Source organism: Manis pentadactyla, chromosome 5, assembly GCF_030020395.1.
Source record: "Manis pentadactyla isolate mManPen7 chromosome 5, mManPen7.hap1, whole genome shotgun sequence".
Lineage (NCBI taxonomy): Eukaryota > Metazoa > Chordata > Mammalia > Pholidota > Manidae > Manis > Manis pentadactyla.
In genome coordinates, this window is record NC_080023.1 from 177,985,924 (window position 1) to 178,008,802 (window position 22,879).

Below are 22,879 nucleotides of genomic sequence, written 5' to 3' on the forward strand. Positions count from 1 at the left end.
GGCTCCTATGTCCAGGACCCTCACTGAACTTAAACCACCTGATGTAACTGGCCTGTTGCTAAGCTACCACATCCACACCTTTAGGCACTATATAGAGAGCTTGGCCCAGTGCTCTGGGTGGACGAAGAGACACTAGTGCTCGACTTACCACAAGAGAACAAGCCAGATAATAAATCCTTTCACCCCTAAGAATGTTTGCTGTCATTTTCTTTGGTCACATTGAGTCCATAGTGAACCTGCCCGGGGCTGAAACCCACTGGCAAGACGAGCTTTCAGGGACTGCCTCAGGGCTTCACTCTGTCCATTCTGCTGTCTTGATTGTTCCCAATCGGAAGCCCCTTCACTGAGATCACTGGACCTCCTTTGGGGCCTGAGAACAGGGCTTGCCCCAGATGTAACGGCAGGGAAAGTTAAGTGACACCAGATAGTATAGGATTCACATCCGGTCAGGAAAGTTTGACAACAACAGCTGGTACAAAGTGTGGAAAGAACCACCCCTACCTGAAGTCAACATTTACCCTCATTTATGTTGGAAATGGGTTCCATGTGGTCTTATTTTATTAAGTATTTAAATGTCCTGTAAGTGAGAGTCTGCTAGGCTTTTTGGAGTACAAGAGTGAATCAAGGGTTTTGTACTTCCATTTGTTCAGGAAGTGTGGATAAAACGAAGGTTCCCGTGGCCAGGATTCTCACCTGGCCCTGACTGGCTAGCTCACTGCACACCTGTGGGCAGCAATATGTTGCTATTGACTCTGTATAAAGAGCTCTGCCCAGTGCTCTGGGCCACACGGTGGCACAGCTGCAAGGCTGCAGGAGAGCTGAGCAGAGGCTGGAGTGTTGGCAGCATCGAGGACAGAGGCCCAGAGGATGGCCATGTGGGCAGAGGGGCCCAGAGGCAGAGACTGGCTTGCTGCATGCAGACTCACTCTGAATGGATGGGATTCTAGTGACTGACCTGCCACCATGGAAATAAAGTTATATATAAAGGTATAACACTTTCACCCCAAGAATATTCTCCTGTCATTTCTTTGGTAACATTGAATCCATAGTGAACTTGCCCGGGGCTGAAACCCATTGGCAAGACTGGAAGACAAGGTGGTCCCTAAATAATGGCTCTGAGATGAGCTTGGAGGACTGGAGCAATCGGTGTGATAGGCAGACCTGAGGGCACAGGTGGAGGGGTGGCACTGGAGAGGAGCAGCAGCATCTACTTCTCTAAAGCCTGTTCCCTTGACTCAGGGTCAGGATAATGCGGTCCACCTTGCCCAATTAAAGGGCATGTTAAGTACAGGGCCTAACTATAGCTGCTGTAAGCATTTGATAGGTGCCCTTCCTGCCTTCTATAGACTGGTTGGCTTGTTTATAAACCTATTTGTAATGCTGTACTTTTTATATACGTGCACCTTGCTCATTTTACTTTCATGAGCTATCCAAGAATTTTCTGTGCTATTATATAGCCTTTGTTTACATTTTTAATAATTCTGTTCCACTTAAGTGTGCTTACTTGGACAATTGGGCAAGTTTCCATTTTCACTATTATAAATAATACCATCAAGAGCAGCTTAGTACATACACCTTTTTCTGTATTTGGGAACATTTTTTTAGGAGTATCCCTAAAGGGGAACTATTAGGTCAAGGTATCCCTAAAGGGGAACTATTAGGTCAAGGAGGGACTCACTAAGGCCTGATTCATTCTTTCTTACAGCTCCCAACCACAGGGTGAAAGAGCTTCAATCTGAATTGATACCAGGTGCATTTCTCTCATTTCAACTGCGATTCTGGCCCGAAATCTCTCACCCTCTTGAATCAACAGATACTAATCTGGCTTTTGTGCTTCTTACTTTTTCACAGGCACTTTCTTGCTGCCTGCTTGATTTTGCACAATTTAATGACTACCAGGAGACTTTCAGAGCTCTCTACCACTTACAGGCCCTGAGCCTGGGACACCTGGGCGTTCAAGGCTAGCACGATGGGAGGGAGATGTAAGAAGGCAAAGGTAGATGAGGGTCAGAGCTTGTTGGCAGAATAAGCTTTGGATGTCATCACATTTCCGTTTTAAGACGACTCCACTAAATGAAAAATGGCCAATGGGAGAGAGTGGAAGTGGGGAGGCAGAAGCAGAAAGGTCTGTTTGGATGGTGGCTAGGATGAAAATGACACACGCAGGTGTACCAAGCACTCAATAAATGGTAGAACTGTTATGGTTATGAGGAGGCATAGGGAAGGTGATGGGCGGGTCTGTCTACTTCAGGGAGTCAATGGGATGGACAGAGGTCATACCTGGACAGAAGGGAAGTGAGCAGAAGTTGGTTTCTCTGCCCTTCCACGGCAGTTTGTAGGTGATTCTGTGGGAGTGGCTGGACAATGGTGGTGGCACTTAGGTGGCTGTGCAGGAAGGAAGTTCCATCTGCGCTCCGGGGAGGAGCAAGTGTCAGTCCCAAACCGAGGTTGGGCGGCGGTCTCGGGTCAACTCCCACCAGCTCCCCCTTCCCACTCCTTGACGAGGACAATTACGTTTTCGGTCTTACGTAAAGCGCTGAGCAAACTCGGCTGTAAGACAAGTCCCGCACCTCTCCTTCCGCGCGGTGCACCTGCCGGAGAACTTGAAAGCACCTAAGGTCCACCCCGCACCCGGTCCTGCCGCCCGGTAAGCGGGCGCTTCCGGCTCCGAGAAGCGATCTCTGGCCGTAGCCCACAGGGGTTCAACGCGTGGGCTGCCACTCGGGGCTCCACCCCTAGTGGGTGGAGCCTCCGCCTAACGCTCCGGGCGCACGCGCGAACCGCCCCGCCCGCGTCCCCGACCCGCCAGAGCCCACGTCCTTCCGGGGGCGCGCGCGCCGGTGCGTGAGAGTGCGTGTGCGTGCGCGACCCCGCCGCCGCCACCGCCGGTGCTGCTCCCGCGCCCTCTACCTCTGCTGCTGTCCCCACCGCCCGGGGTCCCCGAGGCGCATTCCCGGCTGAGGAGCGTGCCGGCTGGCTGCCCAGCCGCGCCGCGGAACGGAGGACCGGAGCCGGCGGACGGGCGGGGGGACGGACGGGAGCGCGGACAGGTGAGCTCGCGGCGGGCCTGGCGGGCCTCTTGTCGCGCTGGGCGGGCGGCGCGGGCCGCGGGGGTGTGCGGGGGGCGGCGCCGCGCGAAGGGCGAGGGGCCTTCGGGAGTGATGGGTCGCGGCGGTGAGGGGCCGCTGCTGTTTGCTGGGCACCGCGCGGGGTTAGGGGTGGCGCGCCCGTAGCCGGAAATGGCGGCGACCTCCCACTGGGCGCGGGGTCCACCGGGCGGCGGAAGGGAGGTACCCCGGGGCTCTGCTGCGGCGGCGGGGCCGGTGGACGCTGCGGCCTGGGAAAGGGAATGCGCGGCGGGGCGACCCCGGGGCGGGCGGAAAGGTGCACCCACCGCGCGGTCCAGGCCCCGCGCGTCGTTGTCGGGGGACGCGAGGGGGCTGCGCCGCCGCGAGACGGAAGATGCGCCTCAGGTCCGCAGTCGGGTGGGTGGACGACCAGACCCAGGGCGGCGGGCCGCTGGTCCCGGGTGGCTTGCGGTCCGAGGTGGGTGGGTGGGGCCGTGCTCGGGCGGGTTTCACAGGCCGGTGCGAAGCTCCCTCTGCCCGTCTCCCGTTCTGCCAAATCGCAGCGAGAGCGCAGCCTTCCCTCCGCCCCGCTGTCCCCTTTACTGACCGGAGGGTCTCTTCCTTGCTGGACGGGGGCTGTGGGAATGAAGAGAACCTGCTGGTTCAAGGGGGCCAGAGAATCTAGTCCCCGGGTTATTGCGTTTATAGCTGGGGAAATTGAAATTTTTTCCTTAACGCGCTGTGAATTAATCTTTTAAATTAAAATCATTTGAAGAAAAATGTTTCGTCTACCTCATACAAGCGTTATTTTAAGTAATGATTTTTAAGGAGAGAATATTAGGAACCCATTCCTAGGTTCTAACTTGTTTGTATTAAGTGACTGGACTGCAGATTCCCTTTTTTATGGACCTAAGAGATGGTTTCTCAGAATTCATTTGTTGTGTCATACGGGAAAAGGAAGCAAAGGTTTCAGTTTTATTTCTGTTTTAAGGTTTAGGCTTGATGGGGGACATTTTAACCAGCTGGTCATAGCCTAATAGGCGCTGTGTTTGAATTGTTAGACACCTGTCCTTACTTAGTTGTCTGTTTAAAAACCATCTCAATGACAGTTATGTTGCTTCATCTTTTATCATGGTTGCCTGAAGATAAAGTTCTAGCCAAAGCTTCCAAGATCCTATGTTCATTTATTTGCTTCTCTCGTGTTAAACGTCATGCTGAGTTTCAGGATTGAATAATCTGTCAAGTGGAAGATGAAATTAGAAGCCAGAGAATTTAGGGCTTTGAGAAACTTCATAATTGAGTGCATGTGGCTCTCCTTTCACCTGTGTCAGGGTTGTAGGTGTTGGCGCTGGTGGCATGTGGCCGGGCAGGGGTTGTAGGAGCCTGCCCTGCTTGGCTCTTGCTGGCTGTGCAGCACATCTGCTTGGGTGATGTGGTGGCCCTACCCCCAGCTGTCATCATGGATGGTCATCACTGAACACTGGACTCTGAGGGAGATGTATGTTGCAGGACCCCACCACCACCACCCGCCTGGTACCCTTGGCCCTGGTGAAAACAGAGTCCCTAGGGGTTGTGTGGTGGGCAGACCCTCGGTCAGGTATGTGGAGGAGACTTCTGAGCCTTGCTGAGGACCTCAGCTGTGGAGGCCAGTATGCCCTCTGGGTATTGACCCGTTTAGCGACCACCATGCCAGACTGAACAAACTCATGTGCTCTGCCCTGCTAGCTGCCAAGACACTCACAGCCTTGACTTTGTGCTGCATGAAGCCAGGCCTTCCCTGACTCCCTACCTAGAATTTCAAGTGCTTAATTTTCCCACAGCACTTAATTCTAATGTCCTATTTTAATGTATTTATCACACTGAATGTTTTACTATAGGGTAAGGTTTAGAGGGAGGTTCTTTTGTGCAAAAGAATGTTGCTAGCACACAGTATATGCCCACTAAACACTTGCTGAATGAATGAAAGTGATGAACTTAGTGACAGCTATGCAAAATAATGACCTTGTCACTTGGAAGTCATTAGGAGTAAGTACTTAGCACTTTGGGGTGCTGGGTTCTGAGAGAAGTGAATGGCGAGCCACTGCTCTTTGGGAAAGGCCAGCCAGCTAAGAGGCAAGTCAGAGAGATTTTCGGAACTTCCCTGTAAGTCTTTTTGCAACTTGTAGTCTGTATATTCAAAATGAAGAGTGTTTAAAATCAGATCTGCCCCTGGTAATAATATTTGTAGAGATTTTGTCTTTGGTTACCCAAACCCCTACCCCCCCAAAAAAAGAAACTGTACATGCTAGTCTTAATGCTTGGTATGTACTGACTCCGTGGAGGGGAGGGGAGTGGTCTGTCAGAAGTACATGAAAGCTGTTCCTCATGCCCTCAGCCTGAGGCTTATACTGTAATGCTGTGACAGAACCCAACTGAATCCTGCTTTGTGACCAGAGAGCCCTGGAATCCTTCACTCACTAACGTATTAACTCAGGGTGAGTGGATTTCCTTGTGTTTCTAGGGTTGGTTGCATTGTGCTCTGCAGAGACTGGACAGAAGCTGCATGTTTCAGGTTGTTTTGTTCTTGAGTCCTTCTTACTTGCATAGGATGGTGGAACTGTGCTCAGTTGTGAGCTAGCCTGGAGGGCAGCCTTGCCCAGTCTCAGACCTGGAACTGGAGTTCAGGCCTTCTGTACCAGTTCTTGGTATGACCACCTCCCTGGCACCAACGTGCAGGATCCCCTAACAAGATGCTGGTGGTTCATTTCTAGAGCCCAAACGGGGCAGGCTCACTTTTGGTCCTGGGGTTTGAATGAATGATTGAAATTGACTTGGGTTGGAGGTCATGGTGAGAGAGAGTTTATGTAAGGTGGGAGTTTGCTCTGAAGTCAGGGAGTAAAATGAGCACGATTGGACCCTTGGAAAAATTCCTTAACTCTCCAAAAAAGTACTCTGTACAGGGTTCGGCATATATTAATGCTGTAGGCAACCTGTCTCTCAGCCAGTGAAGACGAACAATTCTCCAGTAAGGAAGTAGACCCCTGTGTCTTCAGGGGGTGGGAGTCAAATGTGACGACCAGTCCCTGCACAGGAAGTGGAGAGGAGGCTCTTGGCTCTCGGTGGCGCCCTTGTGCATTTCTAGGTGCTGTCCAAATAGCACTTAAACCTACATATTCCTCAAACGAGGCTCATTGCATTCTGGTTGGAATATGGGATCAGAGCACTCTTGGGCTGCAGACTTGCTTTCTCTGGCAAAGTCCTTTCCCCCAATCCTTGTCAGCAGCATCTGTAGTAAACTTCCTTCTGGGAAGAGGATGAAGCTAGGCCTCACGTGTTGAGAACCCAGGAAAATGGGGGTCATGGTACCTGCCCTGCCTGCCTCTTGGGGGAGTAGAGGAGATGGTAAGTGGAAGGATAGCTCATCAGATGCTTCCTTAATGTAAGTGACAGGATGCTGAAGAATGAGAATACTTGTATTTTATGAAACTGCTACCCCTAATTTAAGAGAGGGAATTGCTCTGTTTTTACTGTCCTGATACCAGGGCCAGCTCTCAGATAATGACATCCTCTGAAGACGATTAGCAGCTAGTTTGTGATAGGTCACTTGAAATTCAACCTGGAAGATTTAAGGATTAGATTACCAGACGACCTTTAGATTTTGTCTTCATCATTCTTTGCATTTTGTTTGAGCGCATTCTGTCAGTGCAATGGTGTGTTCTACCTCAGTTCTTGGTACTAGTGGTTGTTTAATAGATTTAGGTCTTTGGCAGATAAAAATTGTTTTAAATCCTAAGAGTTGGTAGTTAACGTTGACATTGCAGAAATGAAGTACAGCCTCTTGTTCTCTGAAGAGAAGTACGTGGCCAGACCGAGTCTGGGTGTCTCTGAGAATGCCATCCCCACTGGTTTCCTTTTCAGAACTGATCTGATGCAGTAAAGTTTCACTTCATTCCAAAATCATTCTACATTGTACATGCATCTACATAAGTGGTTTTTAAATTTTACCTCTGTGGCAGAAACCTTTGTCTTATTAACCCAACTAATTTTTTTTTTGGTATCATTAATCTACAATTACATGAGGAACATTATGGTTACTAGACTCCCCCCATCACCAAGTCCCCCCCACATACCCCATTGCAGTCACTGTCCATCAGCGTAGTAAGATACTGTAGAACCACTACTTGTCTTCTCTGTGCTGCATAGCCCTCCCCGTGCACACCCCCCATGTTATACATGCTAATCTTAATGCCCCCTTTCTTTTTTCCCCCCTAACTAACATTTTTTAATTGCATAATACATTGTGAGTGATCAGTGAATATTCCTTGAATGTATGAGTGAATTAACTTTATTCATCATCATGGGTTATTTTTAATTATATTGTCCTTTTAATTTTTCTGCATTGAATGTGTACCACCAGCAAACATGGTAGTTTGGAGTCATCTATTGTCTCCATTGCTGTGTTCTGAGGAATTCAGTGCCATTTGGTTATAAAGTTGCAGTCCTGGGAGTCAGAGGATTGGAATGCTGAGTTGCCACCCCTATCAGCTGTGCCCCACCCTGGCTATCTCTGAGATGGCCAGCCCCTTTCTTAGACAGCTTTCCCTGCTCTGTGCCTGTTTTTTCCACCGAGTGGAGTAGACATGTGTTACAGTGAAACCAGCAGAACCCAAATTCCCTGTCTTGCTCTAACCTTGCATTGTTTCAAGAACCAGGGGCTGCTTCAGGTGCTAGGACCCGAGACCATGAGCTCTCCCATCAGACAGTCCCAGTCTGGAAGCACCACGCGGGAGTGACCAGGCTCTGCAGAGGGAGGGCGCTGCCTGGCTGTTTTCCCTGCGTCACTGGAAGGGATCAGCAGCATAGCCAGTCTGATCTTCAGCTAGGTAGTCCTGTTGGCTCTTCCTTTATTAGATGGTGTCTTTTATTGTGAGAGGGTTTCTCTAAGCTAAATAAGTAAAAATTATAGGTGGAGAAGTACAAACTTTTGTCATTTTTTGCCATGTATCACCAAGTCTGTATTTCCTCTGGCAGTATATATCTTTTCCTCTTCCTCAGACAGCATTTTTTTTTTTAATTGAAGGGTAGTTGACACACAGTATTACATTACATTAGTTTCAGGTGTACAACACAGTGATTCAACATTTATATACATGATAATTCTAGGTACCAGCTATCACCATACCAAGTTGTTACAATATTTTGACTATATTCCTTATGCTATACATTACATCCCGGTTACTTATTTATTTTACAATTGGAAGTGTGTTTATATATATATATATTTTTTTTTTTGTGAGGGCATCTCTCCTATTTATTGATCAAATAGTTGTTAACAACAATAAATTTCTGTATAGGGGGGTCAGTACTCAATGCACAATCATTAATCCACCCCATGCCTAATTTTCGTCAGTCTCCAATCTTCTGATGCATAACGAACAAGTTCTTACATGGAGTACAAATTCTTACGTAGTGAATAAGTTACATGGTGAACAGTGCAAGGGCAGTCATCACAGAAGCTTTCGGTTTTTTTCATGCATTATGAACTATAAACAGTCAGTTCAAATATGAATATTCATTTGATTTTTAAACTTGATTTATATGTGGATACCACATTTCTCTATTATTATTTTTAATAAAATGCTGAAGTGGTAAGTAGATACGAGATAAAGGTAGAAAACAGAGTTTAGTGTTGTAAGAGAGCAAATGTAGATGATCAGGTGTGTGCCTGTAGACTATGTGTTTATCCGAGCTAGACAAGGGCAATAAACATCCATGTATGCAGAAGATTTCTCTCAGGACATGAGGGGGGAGGTTCTAAGCCTCACCTCTGCTGCTCCCCATTTTCTCACCAGATGGCCCCCTGCGACTGTGCCTGTCTTAGGTTGTTCCTCCCTTGAGGAATCTTACCCGTCTCTGGCTAACCAGTCATCTTCCGGGGCCATACAGGGAAATGTTAAGTGGGTAAGTGAGAGAGAAGCCTTATTGTTTGAAAAGGTTAGCTTTTTACTTCTTTGCATATTTATGCCCTGTGGCTTCTATGCCCAGCATTTGTCTTGAGGTGTGTTTACCACTTGGAAGAATTATGATACTCGGTAAATTCGACATGTGGCATGAGTTCTATTTAAAGGTTGTAATTAGGTAGGAAGAAGAAAAGCTATAGAAGTAGCAGGCAGAAGAAAACCTGGGAAGATTGATTATTTCTTTGACATATCTTCTTGTAGAGTAACTTCAGCATGGATAGGTTTTAAACTACTAATTAAATTGTGCACACACATTAACATAATAGGAATATAGTTACATAACCAAAGCATATCTGTAATTACCAGCCATCTCCAGTGAAACCAAGAAAACCAGTTAGGCACCTTAGGCATTTGTGAAAACTTATCTATGATATGGTGGATATTGTCCAACTGAACTTGAACAGTCTGAGAGAATTCAGATAAATTAGAACAACCCATTCCTGGGGAATGTTCACATCCCTTATGTTCTTTTAACAGTAGATAGTCTGTAGTTGTAAGATTTTGGAGCGCTACAATTTGCACTTCTCCTAATTCTTGGTTGAGTTCCAACAGTATAGATCCAGTCAAATTTGTTGTTTTACTGTATGCACAGGCCAGCTTAGATATCTCCTTCCTCATTCCCATGGCAAGTCCAGGAACTGGTGGGATGAGTGCATCTACACCTGTGGCAGTGCGTGGATCTTTGTTGGGGTTTTATTTTTTTTTTTTTTGCTGATCATCTTCTGTCATGAGTCTTCCCGAGAGTGCTGATGTTGGAAGTTCTTCTTCATATCATATCTTAGTTCATTTTCGGGGTAGCCAAATTAGGCTCAGACAGCATTTTAACACTTTGTGTTTTATATTTTGGTGCTCATTTAGCTACTGCTTTAGTATTTGATCTTAAAATCTGAGCTTTTTTTTTTTTTTGCCAGTTGCAATAAACATCTGTCTTTTAAGATAAGAATTTTATAAACAAATTAAGTTTAGTTACAAATGGGCTTTTTTAAGTGCATGAAACCAGTCCACATCCGATTTTTAAAATTATATGCAAAGGAAGTTGTATTCTAGATAAAGATTTTTACAAGATTGTATTCATCTCATACTTTGAATTAATCTCATCACATCTAAGGCTCAAAAATTTTTAATGCAATCTAGTGGTCCAGTTTCTCTTTGAGATGAAACTAGAAAAGTTTAGAGTTTAATAATGACAGTTATTTATGAAGTATTTCTTCAGTAGTCTTAACTGCTGTGAACAGGCCAGGGTCACTTGGTGTGTGTTAGCCATGCTCTCAGGGCAACCTTGCAAGGTAGTTAGCCACTTTGTAGGTAGGGAAACTGAGAGTTACCTATTTTCCCTGGTAGAAAGGTGAGGTGTTGAACAATGAGCACAAATAATGCCATCACACACGTTAAAATGATAGTACAGAATTTACACCTCTTAAAATGCTTTTTCTGTTTGTGCCGTTTTTCCTTGCATCATACTGCCTGGTTAGGTAATCCAGGTTAGGTAATGATTGTTAGCAACAGCATCCTTCTCCCTGGTGTGTAGTATTGATGTGACTCCCACATTTGTTTCATCTCCCCCTGTCTTTTCCTCTATAATCCATGATGAGGGTGACTGTAACATACCATCTCAGTGGCCTTTCCTGGCATCTGAATAGGGCAGCCTGTCCAGCCAGCTCCTAATGTCCTCTTGTCCTCATGCACGCTAGTAGATTGCAGTGCAAATAGGTGTTAATGGCATGGACATGCTCTTGGACCTGTTCTGGTTTGGAAGAAATATGCACACTTTTGTAAGCATCTGTGATTTGTACCTTTCACTTGTAGTGTATCTTAAACTGGTTATAGAGTTGCAGCATACTGTGGTGAGGCAGACCTGAGTGAACCTGTCAGTGATCAGACCCACATGCTGCTCTCTGGGGTGGGCCAGTGGTCTTTGTCCTGTCCTCACCCCAGAATGACCTTCCTGGTGGACAGCTCACTTGGTCTGTGGTGGTCACGGATCAGTCTTCTCATCTGTAAATTGGAGACATAATAATAGCCAGCGTGTGTTTTGCACTGTTCTAAGCACTTTACGTGAGCCAGTCCATAGCCACACTATGCTAGACTATTTCTCTTCCCATTGGTCAGAGAGGAGATGGAGATGTGCAGATGTTTAATAACTTGCCTGGGTCACTGAGCCTGTGAGTCGCAGAGCCAAGTTGTAACCCAAGCAGGTGATCAAGGTGCCAAGTTAACACACTTCTTGGGAGTGTTCAGTGGGGTCCAGGGCATGTAGGCCCCTAAGTGCCTGCACACGGTAAGCACTCCCTAATTATAGGTATCATGTCAGTAAAATTAAAGGTTTTTGTCTTTCAGAATGGATAATAAACTCAGTTACAGTCAAGCTGCTGACTTCCTGAGCCTTTTCACTGTGTTCTCATTCTGCCCCCAGCAGGAGTAGCAGTCGGCCCTCCCTTGCTCCAGACCCACCTGCTCCTGCAATGCGCTTTGGTGGTTGGTTTTTACAAGGCCATCATGGATTTCTAGGAGGATACCTCAAAAGATTAGAAATCAAAAAAAAAAAAAAGATTAGAAATCAGCTGTCTCTAGAATACAGTTTAATTTCATTTTTAGTGAAGTGCTTTTCCACAGGGTTGGGTCTAGGGTGTATGAGCAGAGCAGCAGCACCCTTCCCATCTTGCACCTTCCTTCCCTCCCTCCCCAGAGGGATGCTACTTGTGGTCACCTGATTCTCTTCTACCCCGTCCTGCCACTGTTCCCTGACTCGTCACCTAGTGAGTTACCGGTACCTTCTGTGCTGACTCAAGACAGCCGCGCCTTTATCCTCCCACCCGGGGTAGCTGCTCCTCTAGGTAGTTCTCCGGGCCTGCCTTGTCTGTGTGTGTGATGTGGCTGTCTTGCCCCATCAGCAACACATTGTAATCCCAACTTGAGGGTGTCCACATCTCTTCTGTTCTTCCCCTTCTCCTCCCCTGATCTGTTCTCTGTTCTTTTATCTTTACACTGTCAAGGCACAAATGTTTACATTGTGTTTTGTGACCGTAGCGTTGCTTGTCTGTATGTTTATTGCTGAAAATCATACCACGCTTGTATTATATCTACTGTTGAAAACATTGTTTACTGTGAGCCAGGCCCTGTACTCTGGCAACATTTTCTCTCTAGGATAGTGCCCCTCTCTCTGCAGGATTCCTAACAGCCGTTTTCTTATTAACCTTTTCCTTAGCTTCTGTATCTTCAGGCTGCCCATAATACAGTGTGTTATCGTGGCCTGGAACTTTTCTCTGTGCCCTCTGTCCTCTTGCCCCTGGCCAAACAGCATCCCTCAAGGCTCCTGTCCACTGACATTCCTGGGATGACCCGCAGTGGGTGGGGACGCTGGAGAGTGCTGCATGGCAGCCCTAGAGGCCTCTGCATCTTGGAGGAGTATCCCTAGACACACTGAGAAGCTGTCTGTGTGGGCTTCCCACCACTCATGTCTCCATTGCTGGGTGGCACCACCCATACTTCAGGCCTTAAACCTTGGGCTCTGGGTACATGGAGCAGAACTCTCTGCACAACGAGATAGTGTGGCTCATAGGGCTTACCTTGTAATTGCTTTTAAAACCCTCTTTGTCTTCATAATGGATGTTTGTATTAAAACATGATTAAAACAAGTAGTGATGTCTCATGACATGTGGAAATACCAAGGAATTTGTGGCTTTTGTAAAAATTTTTGAGACTGCCTCACATAATTTCTGAGGTTTTTGAATAAAGTATTCTGAGAATGGGACAAAATAGCCCCAAATAGAACTCACAGTGGAAGTTTATAGTAAGCAAGCTAGAGGCACCCTGCAGGTCCCAGGGAAAGAGGACATTGTGTGTGTGTGTGTGTGTGTGTGTGTGTGTGTGTGTGTGTGTGTGTGTGTGTGTGTGTGTGTGTGTGTGTGTAGAGAGGGGGTGTCCTAGGACTTACGGCACTGGCTATGTGTGGGCGGATGTCCTGGGATTTACTTAAGGCACTGAGTGTAGGGGTGTCCTGGGACTTAGGGTGCTGGGTGTGTGTGTCCTGGGACTGACTTAGGGCACTGGGTGGGGGGTGTCCTGGGACTTAGGGCACTGGGTGTCGGTTACATGGACAACTGAAGCTTCATCGTCTCATGCATGCCATGGCCAGATTAACTCCAGATGAAACAGATTACCAGTGGATCACAGAACTTTAGGAGAAAGTGTGGGAGAATTTACTTTTGACCTCAATGGAAAAGGATTTGTTGAACAAAAACAAAAAAGAAAAAATAAAGTGAAGAGTTCACGGAGATTTGATATATTTATTCAATTACATTGTAGTTTGTACAAGTACAAAATATTAAGACCTTGTGAGAGATCTGTTATACAATGTGCATGTTAACACTACTGAACTGTATACTTAAAAATGATAAAGATGGTAAGTTTTATGTTTTCTACCAGAAGAGAAAAATCTAAGAACTCGTGTTCACCAAAAATTACCGTAAGTGAAAAAAACTGTGAACTGAGAGAAGATACTTGTAGTATCTGTAACCAGTAAAGGATTGATGTCCTGGATACATCAGCTCCAGTCCACTGGGGTCATGAAGGGCTGTTGTGGGGGTGGGCACTGCACAGACACGCTGCTCTCGGCAGCTCATGCGGGATGAGGACACAGGCCAGGGTGAGTGCATTTTGCCCGGAAGCTGGGCGGCAGTTGGGAGCCCTGGCGTTACTAGTCATTGTTGGGATGCAGGAGAGCAGGGAGGGTGCGGGCGGTGCGGTATCTGGAAAGTTGTTGGCAGACCTTGACAAGCTGAGCCTGCCCATTCTCTGGGACCCTGAGGTTCCACTTGTAGTTACGCACTCTACAATAATCCCTAAACTGTTTGTGGTAAAGGACCAGATTTTTTTTTTTTTCAATTTCCAATCTGTCACAGACTGATGATACTTTCATAAACTACAATGAAAGTGACTAGAAAATAAATCACAAACAAAACATACAAAATGCAAGCCCAGATTTTTTTTCTTCTCTTATTTTTAAATGAATGTACAGTAAAATTGGCCCTGTTTCTGATGTATAGCTCTCTGAGTTTTATACACATAGGTCTGTGTGACCATCAGGATGTGGAACATTTCCATCAGCAACCTTCTCCCAACCCCTGGCTCTCTGTTGACATGGCTTTCTTTTCAAGAATGTCATGTACATGGACTCATAGGGTGTGCAGCCTTTGAGACCGGCCTCTCGCTCAGTGTCATGTGGTTGAGCGTCACCCAGGTTGTGTGGGAGCACTCCATTCCCTTGACTTGGAGTGGAGCTCCCTTGTGCTCTAGTTTGTTATCCATGCACAAGGAGATCTGTTTCTGGGTTTGTCAATTATCAATACCTATATACAGGTTTTCCGTGTAAACATGTTTCCGTTTCACTTGGACAAATGGTTAAGAGTGGGATTGCTAGGTCATGTGATACGTATATTTTTAACTTTATAAGAAACTAGCACACTCTTTTCCAGAGCAGCTGCCCCATTTTGCTTCCCACCAGCAGTGTTATGGTTCCAGTTATGGTTCAGCCTCACTAGCACTTGGTGTGGTCAGGTTATTTTTCTCAGTAATTCTAATGAGTGTATAGTGGCATCTCATTATAGTTTCACTTTGCTTTTCCCAAATAAATATGTTGGGTGTCTTTCTCTGTGCTGATTTGCTATTGCTACAAGAGTTTATCTAACTCTTGCTGGCACCTTCTGCACTTACCACTGAGCCTGAGCCAGCATTGCACCATGCCTAGCATCACCCGGAAAAAATCTTGCATGCCAGGAATTGCTCATAAATGTTCAGAGCAGCATTTTAATAGCAAAACCTGGGAATGACCCAGGCATCCTTCAGTAGAAGAATGGATTGATAAGTGTGGTGTGTTTACAAAATGGAATTTGTCCAGTACTGAAATGAATGAGTTATAGCTGCACCCAGCAGTGTGGATGACCCAGAAGCATACTGAGTTTCCAAAGTGCGTCCTGGAAGGCTGCTTACAATGTTAGACCTTCTTTTTTTAAGCTCAAAAAATTAAAACTGACATTTAAGGGGAAACAAGGTAATTTTTTAAAGCAAAGGAGAGTAATAAACATTAATTCAGGATAATGTTCAGGTGAACCAGAGGCTTTAAGGCTATTGGTAATTTTCTAGTTTATAAATTGAAGGATGGGATCATGGTGTTTATTGCTATGCATCAGAACTTGTATGTTCCCTGTATTCCTTTCTGTGTATCAAATATAATAAAATATTTAAAACAGAACAAAAGAGCCTTCTTTTTAAGATGTTTTCAAATCTATTAAAGTTGGCATGATTTTTCCTGTAACTGGTTGAATTCAACAGTAACTCATTTTATAAGATGTTTCCTGTATGCTGAGGCTTGGAAATACAGGAGTCCAAATGGACAGCTCTTTCCCCAGATCTTTTAAGGAGCGTAGACGTAGCCCATGAGGACAGGGATTTTTGTCCATTTTATATTGTTCGCTGCTAAATCCCCAGCTTTGAGAACAGAGTGGCACATGGCAAGTGCCTCATAAACATTTGTTGAACAAATGCACAACACCGGCATATGCTCAAGGCTGAGGACAGCTCCACAGAATGCAACAGATTCTTTGGTGTGCATGGAGTTGGTGGCCAGGAAGGTTTCTTAGGGCCAGGAATATCTCAGGGTTCAGAGTTCTGAGCAGGAGGTCTTCACGTAAAAGGGAGTGAGGCATTTGGGAGCTCTAGTGCTCATGTGCCAGCACTGCCTTTGCCTAAGGTGAGCGGCCCTCCAGTAAGGCTGTGAGGCCCAGTGGGGGCACTGGTGGGAAGAGGCTGGTGGTGGACAGGGCCTGTACCCAAAAGGACCCTGTAGGTCAGGCCAGGGAGCGTGGGATTTGATGCTGCAGCCAGTGGGGCGTCAGAGAAGGACCTGAGTGGGATCGTAGTAGGAGCAGAGCTGTGCTTCACAGACTTAACCCTGGCCGCAGCAGGAAGGACTGCTGAGGGAGCAAACCATGTGTCCCTCATACCAGATCACTGCTGTTGTGCTTGGCAAGCTCTGACCACTTTAGAGCTCCCTGCTCCCTGCTTGTGTGTGCCGTCCTATCTGCCTGGCAGTGTGGAAGCACCCTAGTGCCCTTTCTAGCAGAATGCACCAGGATGCACACTAAACAAGATCCAGCCTCAAGATTGAGACTTAACCCTGCTGGAGTGAAGACAGAATGAGCCTGTGATAGTGGTTCATAAGTTTCAGCATGTGTAACACAGGTAGACATGGCTGTGCACTGTATCATGACGTGGGTCTCAGGATGCCTTTTAGAAAAGGCAGAATGGTGAGGTGCTACTTCAAGCAGCAGGTGAGCTCCTGGATTCATTGCCCCAGGGAAATAGAAAGATAGATGTCTGGAAAGGACTAGACCCAGTTGAGACTAGTCGCCAGCTCAGCAAAGCTGAGACATGACTGGCCTCAGGGCTGGTGCAGAGGATACCTGGGTTTCCCCGGTGACACTGTCACGGGCCTACTTGTGCACTGAGCTTGAGACTGTGTGCCTGTGGTCCCAGGAGTTGGAGAAATGGAAGGGAATAAGGAGATGGGACAGATGCCAAGAGAAAGAAAGAAACTTCCACACGGGAGGTCAGAACAGTGACCAGGTACAAAATGAATGTTCTTCAATTTTTAACTAGTAGGGTAATATTTTTAAGATTAACTTTTCCCCTCTATTAGAAAAGTGCTTATTCCTGTAATCATTCAAGTGTACCTGTTTATTATAGAAAATTAGGAAAATAAAGTATTAAGAAGACAATAACTTTTTTTTCAAAAGTTGATTTTAATGAAAAAAAAAACACCCACAAAACTTGATGATTTCATTCTCCTCTTAACTTTGTCCCCTGCTGCTCTCCGCCACCTTTCTGCTTGCCTGTAGCCTCCTGGGTGGGCTCCCAGCATCACACACACTGAGTGAAGTGAGACCTTCCACATGTGGTTTAAGTCTGGCCTTAATTCTAAGGCTGTGCTGACTCCACGTGATTCTTTTTGAGGTGCACAGAGTCTGGCAATGGTTAGTTCTTAACTAGAATGAGAAGTGTGAAATATGTGTGAAAATGGTGTAAAAATGTAAATGTATTAGTTTCTAATGGTTGGACAGAATTTCTTTCATCATCTGATTCAAAATATAAAACACCAATTTGAATACCATTCACAGCAGCTAGTTTTTTTCCTTAAAAGGCTAGGCGGTATTTTAGGCTTTAGGTCATACAGTCTCTGTTGAGAGCAGCCACAGACACCACAGACAAATGGATGTGACTGTGTCCCAATGAAAGTTTGTAAGAACAGGCAGCCTGTCCTAGAAGGTTGGAGAATTTTGTTTCATTTGATTTTCTTAGAGTATCTAATTTGCTATGAGAACAAATAACCTTAATTATGACAGCTGCTTGCTTTTTTTAATGCAGATAAAATAGCAGATCTTCACTGTGACTTTCTTTGAGGTTTGGTATACGGTGTACACTTGTGAAATCACTGCGCTGATTAACTTATAAGATAGGGTCCCTTCACTGGGGAGGATGGGTGGGAAGGGAGGGATAAGGGCGGGGAAAAAGAAAGGGGGCATTACGATTAGCTTGTATAGTGTGTGGGAGGGCATGGGGAGGGCTGTGCAACACAGAGAAGACAAGTAGTGATTTTACAGAATCTTACTACGCTGATGGACAGTGACTGTGAGGGGGTATGTGAGGGTGACTTGGTGAAGGGGGGAGCCTAGTAAACATAATGTTCTTCATGTAATTGTAGAATAATGATACCAAAAAAAAAAAAAAAGATAGGGTCCCTTCACTGCCCTTAACAATCACTTTTCTGATTTATATCATGATAGTTTTTCCTATTCTTAGTTTGTTGTAAATGAAATCACTTTGTGTTTAGCTTGTTTGCTTAACATGTTGTCAAGGTTTCTCTTTTATTGCTTGTGTCTGTATGTTACCCTTTTTTTATTGGTGAGTAGTGTCCCATATAAGATAGACCAAAAATTGTTGGTCCTTCTTTTATGGTCATTTTGTGATGTTTGCTTTTCACAGAGCTAATATTGTACCACTTCTTGTAAAATACAGGGACCTTAAAACTACATAGGTCCATTCCTCCTCACTCCCGTTCTCCTGTATTCATAGATGGCCTGCATGTTACATCTTACCTACATTATAAACCCCACAAGCCAGTGTTGATGACTTTTGCTTTCAACAGTCCTGTGTATTTTTTTTTAATTAAAAAGGAAAAAATTATGTCTTACCTAGATACTTATCATTTCCAGTGACTTTCATTCCTTCTTGAAGATGCCAATTTCTATCTGGTATCATTTCAAATGTCCAAATAACCAGTCCAGTTAAACTCCTTTGGCCTTTTTGTATTTTAGGTCTTTGTGATCAGTTCTCTTGGTCTCTGTTTATCTAAACATGTCTTCATTTCACCTTTGTTTCTGAAGGATATTTTGCTGGAAATAGAATTCTGGTTTGACAGATTTTTTTTTTTATTTCTGCATTTTATGATGTGCTCCACTGCCTTCTGGTTTCCATGATTTGTAATGAGAAGAGTGTAATTCAGTTGATTGTTCCCTATGTAATAGGTCACTTTTCTCTGTTCTTAAGATTTTCTCTTGCTCTTTGGTTTACAGCAGTTTGACTATGATGTGCCTAGGCATGATTTTCTTCATATTAATTCTGTGCCCTGCAGCCAGAATGATCTTAAAACATAAATAAGCTGCTTCTGCTGCCTGTTCCCATAAAATTGTGTTATTGGGAAACTATTCACGCTGACTTCAGGGGTCCTCCACTACGCCCTCCCCACTCAGGGTGTGCACCTCCTGCACAGGCAGTATTCCCAGAGCCTGGCATGTGGGGACTCGGCCTGTATTTTTTGATAAGTGATGGTGAAGAATGATAAATGGCACCTGAGGCGGCTTGTATCTAGTGAACAAGGCAGCAGTCATGGTGCCGGTGAATCACTGTGAGCCTGTGCTCTGTGGGTGTGGCTCTGCACTGTCAGGCCAGAGTGCATTGCATTGATAGGGGACGGGCTGGTAGGGTGTTTCCTCAAGAACACATTTATGTTTGATGCAGTCAGTGGACTTTCCTCTTAGTATCAGAAACAAAGAAAAAATAGGGTATCTTGATTCTGTGTTCTTTGATATGAAAGTATTATGAGTAGTTCCATACTACATTGTAATTCAAATTTAATTAAAATTTCAGTTGGAGAAAATCTTTAGAATATGTTGAGGCTGTGTGTGCTTGGGAGGGTCAGTATGTCTGATGTGTGAGTCACGGTGGTCTCGAGTGACATGTTGTTTGAAGTCTCCTTCCTTCCCCGGTCCAGATGCCTGGCACTCGGAATGTGCCGTAGGAACCCTGGGAGACCCGACAGGGGAGCGGCAGGTCCCCGCTCTCCCGGCAGAGGCGCTGTGCTCGCCTGCGGGTCCCTCTCAGCCGGTGCGCTGACAGCTGCTGTGCTTCATCATAGCAGGTTTCATGACTTTCACATTCACCCTCTGGTTTACGTTTTCCCACTTGCTGTGCTGTGTGGTACCTTTGCAGATACAGTGCCAGAGAAAGCACTGACAGATCATTAAAGTAAGAAGAGTGAACCAGCCAGGGATGACACTCAGCACTCTGGGGTGGTTTCTGTTAAAAATGCCTTCACCTCTGACACAGCTTTTCCCGTAGTTTTTACATGAACCAGAGGGCGCTCTTGCTGCTGTCAGGTCTGATTGCTTCATGTGGCAACAGATGTCTGAATTTTGCCATCTTGACTGAAAATGTCTTCCGAACTGTTCCTTAAGCCACATAGTGTCTGTCTATGCCTTTGTTTTGTATTTGTGTAGTTAATTTTAAGAACTAAAAAAAACTGTCTAAACCTGCATTTGTCCACAGCACATAAACATCAACGACTATCAGCAAGACCTCACTTCCCTTAAATAATTCACAAGAGAACCATTACTTGACCACCCCTGTAATTCAGTCAGGTTTCATCAGGACAGAGCTCTGCCCATTATTTTATACACTGTGTGCTTTCAGGCTTCAAAGGCAGAGTTGAAAACTGGGGATGCAGCAATGGGAACTGTTCATGCGGCCAAACTGAAATATTTACTGTCTTGCCCTTTACCGAAAAGCTTGCCAATGCCTGCTCTGAAGATACCTTTCAAGGATTTTAACCCCAGACGAACCCTCAATGGTAGATTGTGCTGACTTTCATTGTATCCAACTTTGCCTCTTCTGGTGTTTAACTGCTTGGCTTTGATATGATTTAAATTAGGCTTGCACTGTCCAGTCCACCACTGGGCTATCAGTCGTTTCATTAAGATAAAAGGGAGGCTGATCTCTCATTCTCACTCAAATGCCAAAGAAAATTGGATTGGGAGGGAGCCAGGTGAGGGTGCTTGCTAGTTCTTAGGAAAATTTAGGGTTGACTGGACTGTCTCTCTAGGTACTTTTTTATTTTTATTATTATTTTTGCTATCATTAATGTACAATTACATGAACATTATGGTTACTAGACTCCCCCTATTATCAAGTCCCCACCCCATACCCCATTACAGTCACTGTCCATCAGTGTAGTAAGATGCTGTAGAATCACTACTTGTCTTCTCTGTGTTATACTGCCTTCCCCATGCCCCCCACCCCCCATTTTACGTGCTAATCATGATGCCCCTTTTTCCCCCTTATCCCTCCCCAGTCCCTTTCCCTTTGGTAACTGTTAGTCCGTTCTTGGGTTCTGTGAGTCTGCTGCTGTTTTGTTCCTTCAGTTTTTTTTTTTTTTTTTATACTCCACAGATGAGTGAAATCATTTGATACTTGTCTTTCTTCGCCTGGCTTATTTCACTGGGCATAATACCCTCTAGCTCCATCCATGTTGTTACAAATGGTAGGATTTGTTTTTCTTCTTATGGCTGAATAATATTCCATTGTGTATATGTACCACATCTTCTTTATCCATTCATCTACTGATGGACACTTAGATTATTTCCATTTCTTGGCTATTGTAAATAGGGCTGCGATAAACATAGGGGTGCATATGTCTTTTTCAAACTGGGCTCCTGCATTCTTAGGGTAAATTCCTAGGAGTGGAATTCCTGGGTCAAATGGTATTTCTATTTTGAGTTTTTTGAGGAACCTCTATACTGCTTTCCACAATGGTTGAACTAATTTACATTCTCATCAGCAGTGTAGGAGGGTTCCCCTTTCTCCACATCCTCGCCAACATTTGTTGTTGTTTGTCTTTTGGATGTTGGCCATCCTAACTGGTGTGAGGTGATATCTCATTGTGGTTTTAATTTGCATTTCTCTGATGATTAGGGATGTGGAGCATCTTTTCATGTGCCTGTTGGCCACCTGAATTTCTTCTTTGGAGAAGTGTCTGTTCAGCTCCTCTGCCCATTTTTTAATTGGCTTATTTGCTTTTTGTTTGTTGAGCTGTGTGAGCTCTTTATATAATTTGAATGTCAACCCTTTATTGGATCTGTCATTTATGAATATATTCTCCCATACTGTAGGATATCTGTTTGTTCTACTGATGGTGTCCTTTCCTATACAGAAGCTTTTTCGTTTGATATAGTCCCACATGTTCATTTTTGCTTTTGTTTCCCTTGACCAGGGAAATATGTTCATGAAAAAGTTGCTCATGTTATGTCCAAGAGATTTTTATTTTATTTATTTATTTTATTTTATTTTATCATTAATCTACAATTACATGAAGAACATGTTTACTAGGCTCTCCCCTACGCCAAGTCCCCCCGACAAACCCCATTACAGTCACTGTCCATCAGCATAGTAAGATGTTGTAGAATCACTACTTGTCTTCTCTGTGTTGCAAAGCCCTCCCCTTTCCCCCACCCCCAACATTATACATGCTAATCATAATACCCCCTTTCTTCTTCCCTGCCCTTATCCCTCCCTACCCTCCCATTCTCCCCAGTCTCTTTCCCTTTGGTAACTGTTAGTCCATTCTTGGGTTCTGTGATTCTGCTGCTGTTTTGTTCCTTCAGTTTTTCTTTTGTTCTTATACTCCACAGATGAGTGAAATCATTTGGTATTTGTCTTTCTCTGCTTGGCTTATTTCACTGAGCATAATACCCTCTAGCTCCATCCATGTTGTTGCAAATGGTAGGATTTCTTTTCTTCTTATGGCTGAATAATATTCCATTGTGTATATGTACCACATCTTCTTTATCCATTCATCTACTGATGGACACTTAGGTTGCTTCCATTTCTTGGCTATTGTAAATAGTGCTGCGATAAACATAGGGGTGCATCTGTCTTTTTCAAACTGGAGTGCTGCATTCTTAGGGTAAATTCCTAGAAGTGGAATTCCTGTGTGAAGTGGTATTTCTATTTTGAGCATTTTGAGTAACCTCCATATTACTTTCCACAATGGTTGAACTAATTTACATTCCCACCAGCAGTGTAGGAGGGTTCCCCTTTCTCCAAACCTTGCCAACATTTGTTGTTGTTTGTCTTTTTGATGGTAGCGATCCTTACTGGTGTGAGGTGATATCTGATTGTGGTTTTAATTTGCATTTCCCTGATGACTAGCGATGTGGAGCATCTTTTCATGTGTCCGTTGGCCATCTGAATTTCTTCTTTGGAGAAGTGTCTGTTCAGCTCCTCTGCCCATTTTTTAATTGGATTATTTGCTTTTTGTTTGTTGAGGTGCGTGAGCTCTTTATATATTTTGGATGTCAAGCCTTTATCGGATTGGATCTGTCATTTACGAATATATTCTCCCATACTGTAGGGTACCTTTTTGTTCTATTGATGGTGTCCTTTGCTGTGCAGAAGCTTTTCAGCTTGATACAGTCCCACTTG

At 44.9% G+C, this 22,879-nt stretch overlaps 1 protein-coding gene across 2 annotated transcripts in view; it reads left to right on the forward strand.

The window, feature by feature from the left end:
* Positions 1–2,836: 2,836 nt before the first annotated feature.
* DNAJC5 (DnaJ heat shock protein family (Hsp40) member C5) overlaps positions 2,837–22,879 on the forward strand; it is a 34,997-nt gene continuing 14,954 nt past the window's right edge. Inside the window, exon 1 of one of the 2 annotated variants that reach the window (XR_005027825.2) lies at positions 2,837–3,050. The gene's annotated coding sequence lies outside the window, so the exon portion shown is untranslated. The remainder of the gene's footprint in view (positions 3,051–22,879) is intronic. The other variant, XM_036900908.2, reaches the window with a different exon arrangement.